Source organism: Triticum aestivum, chromosome 6B, assembly GCF_018294505.1.
Source record: "Triticum aestivum cultivar Chinese Spring chromosome 6B, IWGSC CS RefSeq v2.1, whole genome shotgun sequence".
Taxonomy (NCBI): Eukaryota; Viridiplantae; Streptophyta; class Magnoliopsida; order Poales; family Poaceae; genus Triticum; species Triticum aestivum.
In genome coordinates this window covers 513,976,637-513,991,404 of record NC_057810.1, presented here as the reverse complement: position 1 = coordinate 513,991,404, position 14,768 = coordinate 513,976,637, and positions in this window count along the sequence as shown.

Below are 14,768 nucleotides of genomic sequence, written 5' to 3'. Positions count from 1 at the left end.
CAACATTCAGTATGCTGCATACTCATATTCATACAACCCTAGCATCACCGAACCTTAAGTGTGTAGACCCTACGGGTTCGGGAGACATGCAGACATGACCGAGACGACTCTCGGGCAATAACCAACAGCGGGATCTGGATACCCATGTTGGCTCCCACATGCTCCTCGATGATTTCATCGGTTGAACCACGATGTCGAGGATTTGATCAAATCCCGTATACAATTCCCTTTGTCAATCGGTACGTTACTTGCCCGAGACTCGATCGTCGGTATCCCAATACCTTGTTCAGTCTCGTTACCGGCAAGTCACTTTACTCGTACCGTAATGCATGATCCCGTGGCCAACCCCTTGGTCACCTTGAGCTCATTATGATGATGCATTACCGAGTGGGCCCAGAGATACCTCTCCGTCATACAGAGTGACAAATCCCAGTCTCGATCCGTGTCAACCCAACAGACACTTTCGGAGATACCTGTAGTGCACCTTTATAGTCACCCAGTTACGTTGTGACGTTTGATACACCCAAAGCACTCCTACGGTATCCGGGAGTTACATGATCTCATGGTCTAAGGAAGAGATACTTGACATTGAAAAAGCTCTAGCAAACGAACTACACGATCTTTGTGCTATGCTTAGGATTGGGTCTTGTCCATCACATCATTCTCCTAATGATGTGATCCCGTTATCAACGACATCCAATGTCCATAGCCAGGAAACCATGACTATCTGTTGATCACAATGAGCTAGTCAACTAGAGGCTCACTAGGGACATATTGTGGTCTATGTATTCACACGTGTATTACGATTTCGGATAATACAGTTATAGCAAGAATAAAAGACAATTATCATAAACAATGAAATATAATAATACTTTTATTATTGCCTCTAGGGCATATTTCCAACAGTCTCCCACTTGCACTAGAGTCACCAATTTAGTTACATTGTGATGAATCGAACACCCATAGAGTTCTGGTGTTGATCATGTTTTGCTCGCGAGAGAGGTTTAGTCAACGGATCTGCGACATTCAGATCCGTATGTACTTTGCAAATTTCTATGTCTCCATCTTGAACATTTTCACGGATGGAGTTGAAACGACGCTTGATGTGCCTGGTCTTCTTGTGAAACCTGGGCACCTTGGCAAGGGCAATAGCTCCAGTGTTGTCACATAAGAGTTTGATTGGCCCCGACGCATTGGGTATGACTCCTAGGTCGGTGATGAACTCCTTCACCCAAATCGCTTCATGCGCTGCCTCCGAGGCTGCCATGTACTCCGCTTCACATGTAGATCCCGCCACGACGCTCTGCTTGCAGCTGCACCAGCTTACTGCTCCACCATTCAACATATACACGTATCCGGTTTGTGACTTAGAGTCATCCAGATCTAAGTCGAAGCTAGCATCGACGTAACCCTTTACGATGAGCTCTTCGTCTCCTCCATAAACGAGAAACATGTCCTTTGTCCTTTTCAGGTACTTCAGGATATTCTTGACCGATGTCCAGTGTTCCTTGCCGGGATTACTTTGGTATCTTGCTACCAAACTTACGGCAAGGTTTACATCAGGTCTGGTACACAACATGGCATACATAATAGATCCTATGGCTGAAGCATAGGGGATGACACTCATCTCTTCTTTATCTTTTGCCGTGGTCGATGACTGAGCCGAGCTCAATCTCACACCTTGTAACATAGGCAAGAACCCTTTCTTGGACTGATCCATTTTGAACTTTTTCAAAATCTTATCAAGGTATGTGCTTTGTGAAAGACCTATGAGGCGTCTTGATCTATCTCTATAGATCTTGATGCCTAATATATAAGCAGCTTCTCCAAGGTCCTTCATTGAAAAACACTTATTCAAGTAGGCCTTAATGCTGTCCAGAAGTTTTATATCATTTCCCATCAAGAGTATGTCATCTACATATAATATGAGAAATGCTACAGAGCTCTCACTCACTTTCTTGTAAACGCAGGCTTCTCCATAAGTCTGCATAAACCCAAACGCTTTGATCATCTCATCAAAGCGAATGTTCCAACTCCGAGATGCTTGCACCAGCCCATAAATGGATCGCTGGAGCTTGCATACTTTGTTAGTGTTCTTAGGATCGACAAAACCTTCCGGCTGCATCATATACAGCTCTTCCTTAAGATGTCCGTTAAGGAATGCTGTTTTGACGTCCATCTGCCATATCTCATAATCATAGTATGCGGCAATTGCTAACATGATTCGGACGGACTTCAGCTTCGCTACGGGAGAGAATGTCTCGTCGTAGTCATTCCTTTGAACTTGTCGATATCCCTTAGCGACAAGTCGAGCTTTATAGATGGTAACATTACCATCCGCGTCCGTCTTCTTCTTAAAAATCCATTTGTTTTCTATCGCTCGCCAATCATCGGGCAGGTCTGTCAAAGTCCATACTTTGTTTTCATACATGGATTCTATCTCGGACTTCATGGTTTCAAGCCATTTGTTGGAATCTGGGCCCGCCATCGCTTCTTCATAGTTCGAAGGTTCACCGTTGTCTAACAACATGATTTCCAGGACAGGGTTGCCGTACCACTCTGGTGCGGAACGTGTCCTTGTGGACCTACGAAGTTCAGTAGCAACTTGATCCGAAGTACCTTGATCATCATCATTGTTTTCCTCTTTGGTTGGTGTGGGCATCACAGGAACATTTTCCTGAGCTGCACCACTTTCCCGTTCGAGAGGTAGTACTTCATCGAGTTCTACTTTCCTCCCACTTACTTCTTTCGAGAGAAACTCCTTTTCCAGAAAGCATCCGTTCTTGGCAACAAAGATCTTGCCCTCGGATGTTAAGTAGAAGGTATACCCGACAGTTTCCTTAGGGTATCCTATGAAGACGCATTTTTCCGACTTGGGTTCGAGCTTTTCAGGTTGAAGTTTCTTGACAAAAGCATCGCATCCCCAAACTTTTAGAAACGACAGCTTAGGTTTCTTCCCAAACCATAATTCATACAGTGTCGTCTCAACGGATTTAGATGGTGCCCTATTTAAAGTGAATGTAGCTGTCTCTAGAGCGTATCCCCAAAATGATAGCAGTAAATCGGTAAGAGACATCATAGACCGCACCATATCCAATAGAGTGCGATTACGACGTTCGGACACACCGTTTCGCTGAGGTGTTCCAGGCGGCGTGAGTTGTGAAACGATTCCACATTTCCTTAAGTGTGTGCCAAATTCATGACTTAAATATTCTCCTCCACGATCTGATCGTAGGAACTTTATTTTTCGGTCACGTTGATTCTCTACTTCATTCTGAAATTCCTTGAACTTTTCAAAGGTCTCAGACTTGTGTTTCATTAAGTAGACATACCCATATCTACTCAAGTCATCAGCGAGAGTGAGAACATAACGATATCCTCCGCGAGCCTCAACGCTCATTGGACCGCACACATCGGTATGTATGATTTCCAACAAGTTGGTTGCTCGCTCCATTGTTCCGGAGAACGGAGTCTTGGTCATCTTGCCCATGAGGCATGGTTCGCATGTGTCAAATGATTCATAATCAAGAGACTCTAAAAGTCCATCAGCATGGAGCTTCTTCATGCGCTTGACACCAATGTGACCAAGGCGGCAGTGCCACAAGTATGTGGGACTATCATTATCAACTTTACATCTTTTGGCATCCACACTATGAACATGTGTAATATTACGCTCGAGATTCATTAAGAATAAACCATTGACCATCGGAGCATGACCATAAAACATATCTCTCATATAAATCGAACAACCATTATTCTCAGACTTAAATGAGTAGCCATCTCGTATTAAACGAGATCCAGATACAATGTTCATGCTCAAACTTGGCACTAAATAACAATTATTAAGGTTCAAAACTAATCCCGTAGGTAAATGTAGAGGCAGCGTGCCGACGGCGATCACATCGACTCTGGAACCATTCCCGACGCGCATCGTCACCTCGTCCTTCGCCAGTCTCCGTTTATTCCGCAGCTCCTGCTATGAGTTACAAATATGAGCAACGGCACCGGTATCAAATACCCAAGAGTTACTACGAGTACTGGTAAGGTACACATCAATTACATGTATATCAAATATACCTTTGGTGTTGCCGGCCTTCTTATCCGCTAAGTATTTGGGGCAGTTCCGCTTCCAGTGACCCTTCCCCTTGCAATAAAAGCACTCAGTCTCAGGCTTGGGTCCATTCTTTGACTTCTTCCCGGCAACTGGCTTACCGGGTGCGGCAACATCCTTGCCGTCCTTCTTGAAGTTCTTCTTGCCCTTGCCCTTCTTGAACTTAGTGGTCTTATTGACCATCAACACTTGATGTTCTTTCTTGATTTCAGCCTCTGCTGACTTCAGCATCGAGAACACTTCAGGAATGGTCTTCACCATCCCCTGCATGTTGTAGTTCATCACAAAGCTCTTGTAGCTTGGTGGGAGCGACTAGAGGATTCTGTCAATGACCGCCTCATCTGGGATGTTAATGTTCAGCTGGGTCATACGGTTGTGCAACCCAGACATCTTGAGGATGTGCTCACTGACAGAACTGTTTTCCTCCATCTTACAACTGTAGAACTTGTCAGAGACATCATATCTCTCGACCCGGGCATGAGCTTGGAAAACTAGTTTCAGCTCTTCGAACATCTCATATGCTCCGTGATGCTCAAAATGCTTTTGGAGCCCCGGTTCTAAGCTGTAAAGCATGCCGCACTGAACGAGGGAGTAATCATCAGCACGAGTTTGCCAAGCATTCATAATGTCTTGGTTCTCTGGGACGGGAGCGTCACCTAGCGGTCCATCTAGGACATATTGCTTCCTGGCAGCTATGAGGATGATCCTCAGGTTCCGGACCCAGTCCGTATAGTTGCTGCCATCATCTTTCAGCTTGGTTTTCTCTAGGAACGCGTTGAAGTTCATGTTGACATGAGCGTTGGCCATTTAATCTACAAGACATATTTGCAAAGGTTTTAGACTAAGTTCATGATAATTAAGTTCATCTAATCAAATTATGAACTCCCACTCAGATTAGACATCCCTCTAGTCATCTAAGTGTTACACGATCCGAATCGACTAGGCCGTGTCCGATCATCATGTGAGACGGACTAGTCATCGTCGGTGAACATCTTCATGTTGATCGTATCTTCCATACGACTCGTGTTCGAGTTCGACCTTTCGGTCTCCGTGTTCCGAGGCCATGTCTGCACATGCTAGGCTCGTCAAGTTAACCCTAAGTGTTTTGCTGTGTAAAACTGTCTTACACCCGTTGTATGTGAACGTAAGGATCTATCACACCCGATCATCACGTGGTGCTTCGAAACGACGAACTGTAGCAACGGTGCACAGTTAGGGGAGAACACTTCTTGAATTTTTTTGTAAGGGATCATCTTATTAACTACCGTCGTCCTAAGTAAACAAGATGCATAAACATAATAAACATCACATGCAATTATATAGTTGTGACATGATATGGCCAATATCATATAGCTCCATTGATCTCCATCTTCGGGGCTCCATGATCATCTTGTCACCGGCTTGACACCATGATCTTCATAATCATGATCTCCATCATCGTGTCTTCATGAAGTTGTCACGCCAACGACTACTTCTACTTCTATGGCTAACGCGTTTAGTAATAAAGTAAAGTAGTTTACATGGCGTTCTTCAATGACACGCAGGTAATACAAAAAATAAAGACAACTCCTATGGCTCCTGCCGGTTGTCATACTCATCGACATGCAAGTCGTGAATCCTATTACAAGAACATGATCTCATACATCACAATTCATCATTCATCACAACTTCTGGCCATATCACATCACATGATCAATCGCTGCAAAAACAAGTTAGACGTCCTCTAATTGTTGTTGCATCTTTTACGTGGCTGCAATTGGGTTCTAGCAAGAACGTTTTCTTACCTACGAATAACCACAACGTGATTTTGTCAACTTCTATTTACCCTTCATAAGGACCCTTTTCATCGAATCCGCTTCAACTAAAGTGGGAGAGACAGACACCCGCCAGCCACCTTATGCAACTAGTGCATGTCAATCGGTGGAACCGGTCTCACGTAAGCGTAAGTGTAAGGTTGGTCCGGGCCGCTTCATCCCACAATACCGTTGAAGCAAGAAAAGACTAGTAGTGTCAAGTAAGTTGACAAGATCCACGCCCACAACAAAATTGTGTTCTACTCGTGCATTAGAGAACTACGCATAGACCTAGCTCATGATGCCACTGTTGGGGAACGTTGCAGAAAATTAAATTTTTTCCTACGGTTTCACCAAGATCCATCTATGAGTTCATCTAAGCAATGAGTCAAGGGAGTGAGTTTGCATCTACATACCACTTGTAGATCGCGTGCGGAAGCTTGCAAGGGGATGGTGATGATGGAGTCGTACTCGACGTGATTCAGATCACCGATGTCCAAGTGCTGAACGGACAACACCTCCGCGTTCAACACACGTACGGGACGGGAGACGTCTCCTCCTTCTTGATCCAGCAAGGGGGAAGGAGTGGTTGATGATGATCCAGCAGCACGACGGCGTGGTGGTGGATGCAGCAGAACTCCAACAGGGCTTCGCCAAGCGTCTACGGGAGGAGGACGAGGTGTAGCAGGGGGAGGGAGGCGCCAAGCACAAGGGTGCGACTGCCCTCCCCCCTGCCCTCCTTTATATAGGCCCCCAGGGGGGGGGCGCCGGCCCTGGGAGATTGGATCTCCCAAGGGGGCGGCGGCCAGGGGGGAAACTTGCCCCCCAAGGCAAGTGGGACGCCCCCCCCCCCACCTAGGGTTTCCAATCCTAGGCGCAAGGGGGGGGGGGGCTAGGGGGGCGCACCAGCCCACCAGGGGCTGGTTCCCCTCTCACGTCAGCCCACGGGGCCCTCCGGGACAGGTAGCCCCACCCGGTGGACCCCCGGGACCCTTCCGGTGGTCCCGGTACAATACCGGGTGACCCTGAAACTTTCCCGATGGCCGAAACAGCACTTCCTATATAGTTTTCTTTACCTCCGGACCATTCCGGAACTCCTTGTGACGTCCAGGATCTCATCCGGGACTCCGAACAACATTCGGTATGCTGCATACTCATATTCATACAACCCTAGCATCACCGAACCTTAAGTGTGTAGACCCTACGGGTTCGGGAGACATGCAGACATGACCGAGACGACTCTCGGGCAATAACCAACAGCGGGATCTGGATACCCATGTTGGCTCCCACATGCTCCTCGATGATTTCATCGGTTGAACCACGATGTCAAGGATTCGATCAAATCCCGTATACAATTCCCTTTGTCAATCGGTACGTTACTTGCCCGAGACTCGATCGTCGGTATCCCAATACCTTGTTCAGTCTCGTTACCGGCAAGTCACTTTACTCGTATCGTAATGCATGATCCCGTGGCCAACCCCTTGGTCACCTTGAGATCATTATGATGATGTATTACCGAGTGGGCCCAGAGATACCCCTCCGTCATACGGAGTGACAAATCCCAGTCTCGATCCGTGTCAACCCAACAGACACTTTCGGAGATACCTGTAGTGCACCTTTATAGTCACCCAGTTACATTGTGATGTTTGATACACCCAAAGCACTCCTACGGTATCTGGGAGTTACACGATCTCATGGTCTAAGGAAGAGATATTTGACATTGAAAAAGCTCTAGCAAATGAACTACACGATCTTTGTGCTATGCTTAGGATTGGGTCTTGTCCATCACATCATTCTCCTAATGATGTGATCCCGTTATCAACGACATCCAATGTCCATAGCCAGGAAACCATGACTATCTGTTGATCACAACAAGCTAGTCAACTAGAGGCTCACTAGGGACATATTGTGGTCTATGTATTCACACGTGTATTACGATTTCCGGATAATACAGTTATAGCATGAATAAAAGACAATTATCATGAACAATGAAATATAATAATACTTTTATTATTGCCTCTAGGGCATATTTCCTACAGTGAGTTGTGGGTGATACAAGTCATACTGCTTACCAGCATGTCATACTTTGGTTCGGCGGTATTGTTGGATGAAGCGGCCGGACCGACATTACGTGTACGCTTACGCGAGACTGGTTCTACTGACGTGCTTTGCACATAGGTGGCTGGCGGGTGTCAGTTTCTCCAACTTTAGTTGAACCAAGTGTGGCTACGCCCGGTCCTTGCGAAGGTTAAAACAACACTAACTTGACGAACTATCGTTGTGGTTTTGATGCGTAGGTAAGAACGATTGTTGCTCAGCCCGTAGCAGCCACGTAAAATTTGCAACAACAAAGTAGAGGACGTCTAACTTGTTTTTGCAGGGCATGTTGTGATGTGATATGGTCAAGACGTGATGCTATATTTTATTGTATGAGATGATGATGTTTTGTAACTGAGTTATCGGCAACTGGCAGGAGCCGTATGGTTGTCGCTTTATTGTATGAAATGCAAGCGCCCTGTAATTGCTTTACTTTATCACTAAGCGGTAGCGATAGTCATAGAAGCAATAAATGGTGAAATGACAACGATGCTACAATGGAGATCAAGGTGTCATGCCGGTGACGATGGTGATCATGACGGTGCTTCGGAGATGGAGATCACAAGCACAAGATGATGATGGCCATATCATATCACTTATATTGATTACATGTGATGTTTGTCCTTTATGCATCTTATTTTGCTTTGATTGACGGTAGCATTTTAAGATGATCTCTCACTAATTAGCAAGAAGTGTTCTCCCTGAGTATGCACCGTTGTGAAAGTTCTTCATGCTGAGACACCACGTGATGATCGGGTGTGATAGGCTCTACGTTCAAATACAACGGGTGCAAAACAGTTGCACACGCGGAATACTCAGGTTAAACTTGATGAGCCTAGCATATACAGATATGGCCTCGGAACACGGAGACTGAAAGGTCAAACGTGAATCATATAGTAGATATGATCAACATAGTGATGTTCACCATTGAAAACTACTCCATCTCACGTGATGATCGGACATGGTTTAGTTGATTTGGATCACGTGATCACTTGGATGACTAGAGAGATGTCTGTCTAAGTGGGAGTTCTTTAGTAATATGATTAATTGAACTTAAATTTATCATGAACTTAGTACCTGATAGTATTTTGCTTATCTATGTTTGTTGTAGATAGATGGCTCGTGCTGTTGTTCCGTTGAATTTTAATGTGTTCCTTGAGAAAGCTAAGTTGAAAGATGATGGTAGCAATTACACGGACTGGGTCCGTAACTTGAGGATTATCCTCATTGTTGCACAAAAGAATTACGTCCTGGAAGCACCACTGGGTGCCAGGCCTGCTGCAGATGCAACTAACGACGTTAAGAACGTCTGGCAGAGCAAAGCTGATGACTACTAGATAGTTCAGTGTGCCATGCTTTACGGCTTAGAACCGGGACTTCAACGACATTTTGAACGTCGTGGAGCATATGATATGTTCAAGGAGTTGAAGTTAATATTTCAAGCAAATGCCCGGATTGAAAGATATGAAGTCTCCAATAAGTTCTATAGCTGCAAGATGGAGGAGAATAGTTATGTCAGTGAACATATACTCAAAATGTCTGGGTATAATAATCACTTGACTCAACTGGGAGTTAATCTTCCTGATGATAGTGTCATTGACAAAATTCTTCAATCACTGCCACCAAGCTACAAGAGCTTCGTGATGAACTATAATATGCAAGGGATGGACAAGACTATTCCCGAGCTCTTCGCAATGCTAAAGGCTGCGGAAGGAGAAATCAAGAAGGAGCATCAAGTGTTGATGGTCAACAAGACCACCAGTTTTAAGAAAAAGGGTAAAGGGAAGAAGAAGGGGAACTTCAAGAAGAACAGCAAACAAGTTGCTGCTCAAGAGAAGAAACCCAAATCTGGACTTAAGCCTGAGACTGAGTGCTTCTACAGCAAACAGACTGGTCACTGGAAGCGGAACTGCCCCAAGTATTTGGCGGATAAGAAGGATGGCAAGGTGAACAAATGTATATGTGATGTGCATGTTATTGATGTGTACCTTACTAATGCTCGCAGTAGCACCTGGGTATTTGATACTGGTTCTGTTGCCAATATTTGCAACTCGAAACAGGGACTACAGATTAAGCGAAGATTGGCTAAGGACGAGGTGACGATGCGCGTGGGAAATGGTTCCAAAGTCGATGTGATCGCGGTCGGCACGCTACCTCTACATCTACCTTCGGGATTAGTTTTAGACCTGAATAATTGTTATTTGGTGCCAGCGTTAAGCATGAACATTATATCTGGATCTTGTTTGATGCGAGACGGTTATTCATTTAAATCTGAGAATAATGGTTGTTCTATTTATATGAGTAATATATTTTATGGTCATGCACCCTTGAAGAGTGGTCTATTTTTATTAAATCTCGATAGTAGTGATACACATATTCATAATGTTGAAGCCAAAAGATGCAGAGTTGATAATGATAGTGCAACTTATTTGTGGCACTGCCGTTTGGGTCATATTGGTGTAAAGCGCATGAAGAAACTCCATACTGATGGACTTCTGGAATCACTTGATTATGAATCACTTGGTACTTGCGAACCGTGCCTCATGGGCAAGATGACTAAAACGCCATTTGTCGGTGTCAAAACCGGCGGATCTCGGGTAGGGGGTCCCGAACTATGCGTCTAGGCGGATGGTAATAGGAGACAAGGGACACGATGTTTTTACCCAGGTTCGGGCCCTCTCGGTGGAGGTAAAACCCTACTCCTGCTTGATTGATATTGATGATATGGGTAGTACAAGAGTAGATCTACCATGAGATCAGAGAGGCTAAACCCTAGAAGCTAGCCTATGGTATGATTGTTGTTCGTCCTACGGACTAAAACCCTCCGGTTTATATAGACACCGGAGAGGGCTAGGGTTACACAGAGTCGGTTACAATGGTAGGCGATCTACATATCCGTATCGCCAAGCTTGCCTTCCACGCCAAGGAAAGTCCCATCCGGACACGGGACGGAGTCTTCAATCTTGTATCCTCATAGTCTTGGAGTCCGACCGACGGTGATAGTTCGTCTATCCGAACACCCCCTAGTCCAGGACTCCCTCAGTAGCCCCTGAACCAGGCTTCAATGACAACAAGTCCGGCGCGCATATAGTCTTCGGCATTGCAAGGCGGGTTCCTCCTCCGAATAATTCATAGAAGATTTTGAGCACCAGGATAGTGTCCGGCTCTGCAAAAATAAGTTCCACATACCACCGTAGAGAGAATAATATTTACACAAGTTCAATCTGCTGACGCATCCCGTGGCATGACGTCACACCACGGCCAAGCGTTTATTCAAATCATTTTTATCGTCCCACCTCAGCGCGTTTAGCGAAGCGATTTCCTTGGCACGTCTTGTCAAAGCAGAGATCATGTCCCCTTATTCCGGGATTCTCATCAATACGGGTGTGGGTAACCCAACCGCGCCATTGATTGCGGCGCTTGGGAGATAAGCGAGTTTTACCAGGCCGGTGGGGACACATAGTTTCGTTCGCCCATATATAAGGGGATAAGGATCCACCTTTTTACCTATGCCTTCTTCCTCCTTTGCTTATCCATCTCCGTGCACTCGAGCTCCAGCGCCCAAGTCCGCACATCTCACCTCGACCTTCTCCGACCATGTACGGAGCGGGAGGCAAGTGGATGGCCTCCTCCATCACGGAGGGGCACATCAAAAGGCTGCGCAAGGCCGGATACTTGCCCAGTGACATCGCACATCGGCTCCCCGATGAGGGGAAGCTCATTCCCACCCCCAGGCTCCATGAGAGGGTGGTGTTCCTTCCCCATTTCCTCCACGGACTGGGCTTCCCACTCCACCCATTTGTTCGGGGGCTCATGTTCTACTATGGCCTGGATTTCCATGATCTGGCCCCGAATTTCATCCTCAACATCTCGGCGTTTATCGTCGTGTGTGAGGCCTTCCTCTGCATCCAGCCCCACTTCGTCTTATGGATAAAGACTTTTAATGTCAAGCCAAAGGTAGTGGGAGGCCGCCAAGCGGAGTGCGGAGGCTCCATGGTGGGAAAGATGCCCAACATCACCTGGCTCGAGGGCGCCTTCGTGGAAACCATCAAGGGGTGGCAATCAGGGTGGTTTTACGTCACCGAGCCGCGTGACCCTGAATGGGCAGCGGCCCCCGAATTCAGATCTGGCATCCCCACATGGCTCACCTCCTGGAAAGAGAAGGGCCTGACATGGGGTGATTCGGAGGAGCTGACCGGACTCCAATCCTGTGTCCAATCCCTGGTGAACAAGAAGTTCAAGCTTGTCAATGTAGTCTAGGTTATGCTCATCCGTCGGATTCTCCCGTGCCAACAACGGGCTTTCAACTTGTGGGAGTTTGATCCGGCACAACACCAGACCTTGAGCAGGCTCTTCGACACTACGTATGAAGAGGCCTGGAGGGTGCTGTTCAAGGGCGCCGAGGCTCCCGCATCCGCTACCGAAGATCGCGGATTCAGCTCGCAGCGTCAAGCTGGCGAGGTAAGCTATTTTACCCTTTACGGGCACTTGTTTTCCATAGTTTGACTCTATGCGGGATCTAAACTCCCTTTACCTTTAACAGGCCTGGCAGAAGACGTCCGGGCAGGTTAACTGTCCGGTTCCCCTGCCAGAAGGCCCAGCGGACGCCCGATTAACGGGGCTGCTGGTCCCGACGCCTTACGTGGTGCCGGAGAAGAAGGCCAAGAAGAAGGCCACGGGAACTCGGAGGAGTTCCCGGCGCCAGGTGTTATCGGACTCATCGTCTGATGACTCCAAGGCGGACTCCTCCCACGAAGACGAGGAGGAGAAAAAGGAGGCCTCTCCCCCAGCGGGGGGAGAGAAGAAAAGGAAGGCTTCCCCAATGGAGGAGGCCGAAGGGTCCAAGAAGGGAAGGACCCTTCCTCCGGACTGTTCCACCAACGCCGACGACGGCGAAGAAGAGTGGCCCTCAAGGGCCAAGCCCCTGGCGAGATCGTGAGTGTCCGGATTCCGGAATAACTTATGATTTCCCTTTCGTCGCATAGTGTCTTCTAACGCCGAACACAACCATGTATCCCGCCCAAGGATGACTTCCCCGCTTCGTCGAGCGGGTCCCTGGGTTCTTCGAATGTGAATAGTGCTTCACTTCCGACCGCCTCCTCCCCCCGTGACGTAGACGACACCGAGGTGGGCTCCCAGAAGGGGACCAGCCAGGAGGAGGAGGTCCCGGAGGTGCCGCAGGGCAACCTCCCGGACTTTGAACCGGACTCCGCACCGGAACCTTTGGTGGTTCCGGAGTCCGGCGTGCGGCCCCTTCGTAAGAAGGGCGAGACAGCGACGCCGGTGACCTCCGTCCAACCGGAGGCACCGGATAATTTGCTGGAGGCGCTCAACGGCGCCTCCATCGACGAGGAGCACCGCACTGTTATGAGTGCGGTGATTCAGAAAGTTCAGTCCGCCAAGGGCGGGCTGACTGAAGCCTGTACCAGCCTTTTAACAGGCTTTGAGGTAAGGAATTTAAGATATGCAAAATAGTACCGCATAGACAGTAGCCCCTGATGCTCAGTTCGGCGTTCGGAAAGAAAAGCCGAGCTGAGGATCTTAATAAGATATACGCAGGAGTCTAACATAAGTATGTCAATATGGGAATGCAGGCTGCGTTGCTGACCTCTGCCGCACTGACTGCAGAGGTCAATGCATTGAAGCAGAGCCTTGAGCGGTCCGAGAACGAGCTCGGCCGTGCGAAGAAGCGTCTCGAGGACAAGGAAGGTGAGAAATACCTTATTAAAGTTATACCTTATAGAAAAGGATTTTGGTTGCAAAAAAAATGACAGGAATAACGTGGGTATTGCAGGGGCTACGAACGAGGTGGCGACCTTGAAGGAAGCGGTGTCCGAGGCCGAACACAATGCGGCCGCGGAACGCACCGAGCGAGAGAAGCAGGAGGCGCGGGTGGCGGAGGTGCGGCAAGAGCTCCAGGCTCTCATGGAAAAACACGAGGGTTTGGAGAGTGACTCGAAGACTCGAGAGTCCGAGCTCGCCTTGGCTCTTGAGAGTGCCAGAGCCGCCAAGGCCGAAGCCCAAGAAGCCCTCCAGGAGATTGAGGCGATAAAGAAGATTGCGGCGGGTAAGGCATTATCCATGCAAAGCAAGCACGTGAAAGTGAATTACTTGTTACTTACCCGAATCCGGATCTCTCCAGGAGCATTCGCAGATCTGCCCTGCAGTGTGTCCAATGCTGCCGCATTCTACCGGGTCGAGGAGGGGAGCTCGATGGAGAATGTATTCTGGTCTCAGTATGCTGAGGCCGGACATCCGGTGCCCCTGAGCGACCAGCTGAAGCAGCTGTCGAGCTCCACAAGGTGGCCGAACAGGCCATGAAGGGCCTCATAGTTCGACTGTGGCCCAAAGAAGCCATGCCTGGGAGCTACTTCGGTCTGGTGCGGCGGCTAGTGGACGCCTGTCCATGGGTTGAAGTCATCAAGCACTCCGCTTGCATTGGAGGTGCCCGTCGGGCCCTTGCCCGTGCTAAAGTGCACTGGGGCAGGATGGACGCCGAGAAGCTTGTGACGGACGCGCCACCGCCGGGCAAGGAGTATCGCATGCCCGAGATGTACTATAAGGGTGTCCTGAAGGGTGCCCGCCTTATAGCGGGCGAATGCTCCAAAGATGTAATTTTTGAGTAGACTCGCATTTTGTTATCCTGTGCGCTGAAAACTTTGTTCATATGCGCTAAGCAACGCTTGTTAATTTAAAATATTACCTTCTATGCGGTCGTTTATCAAATCTGAGAGATGGCAAGTCGTTGGCTTCAGCCCCCATGCCAC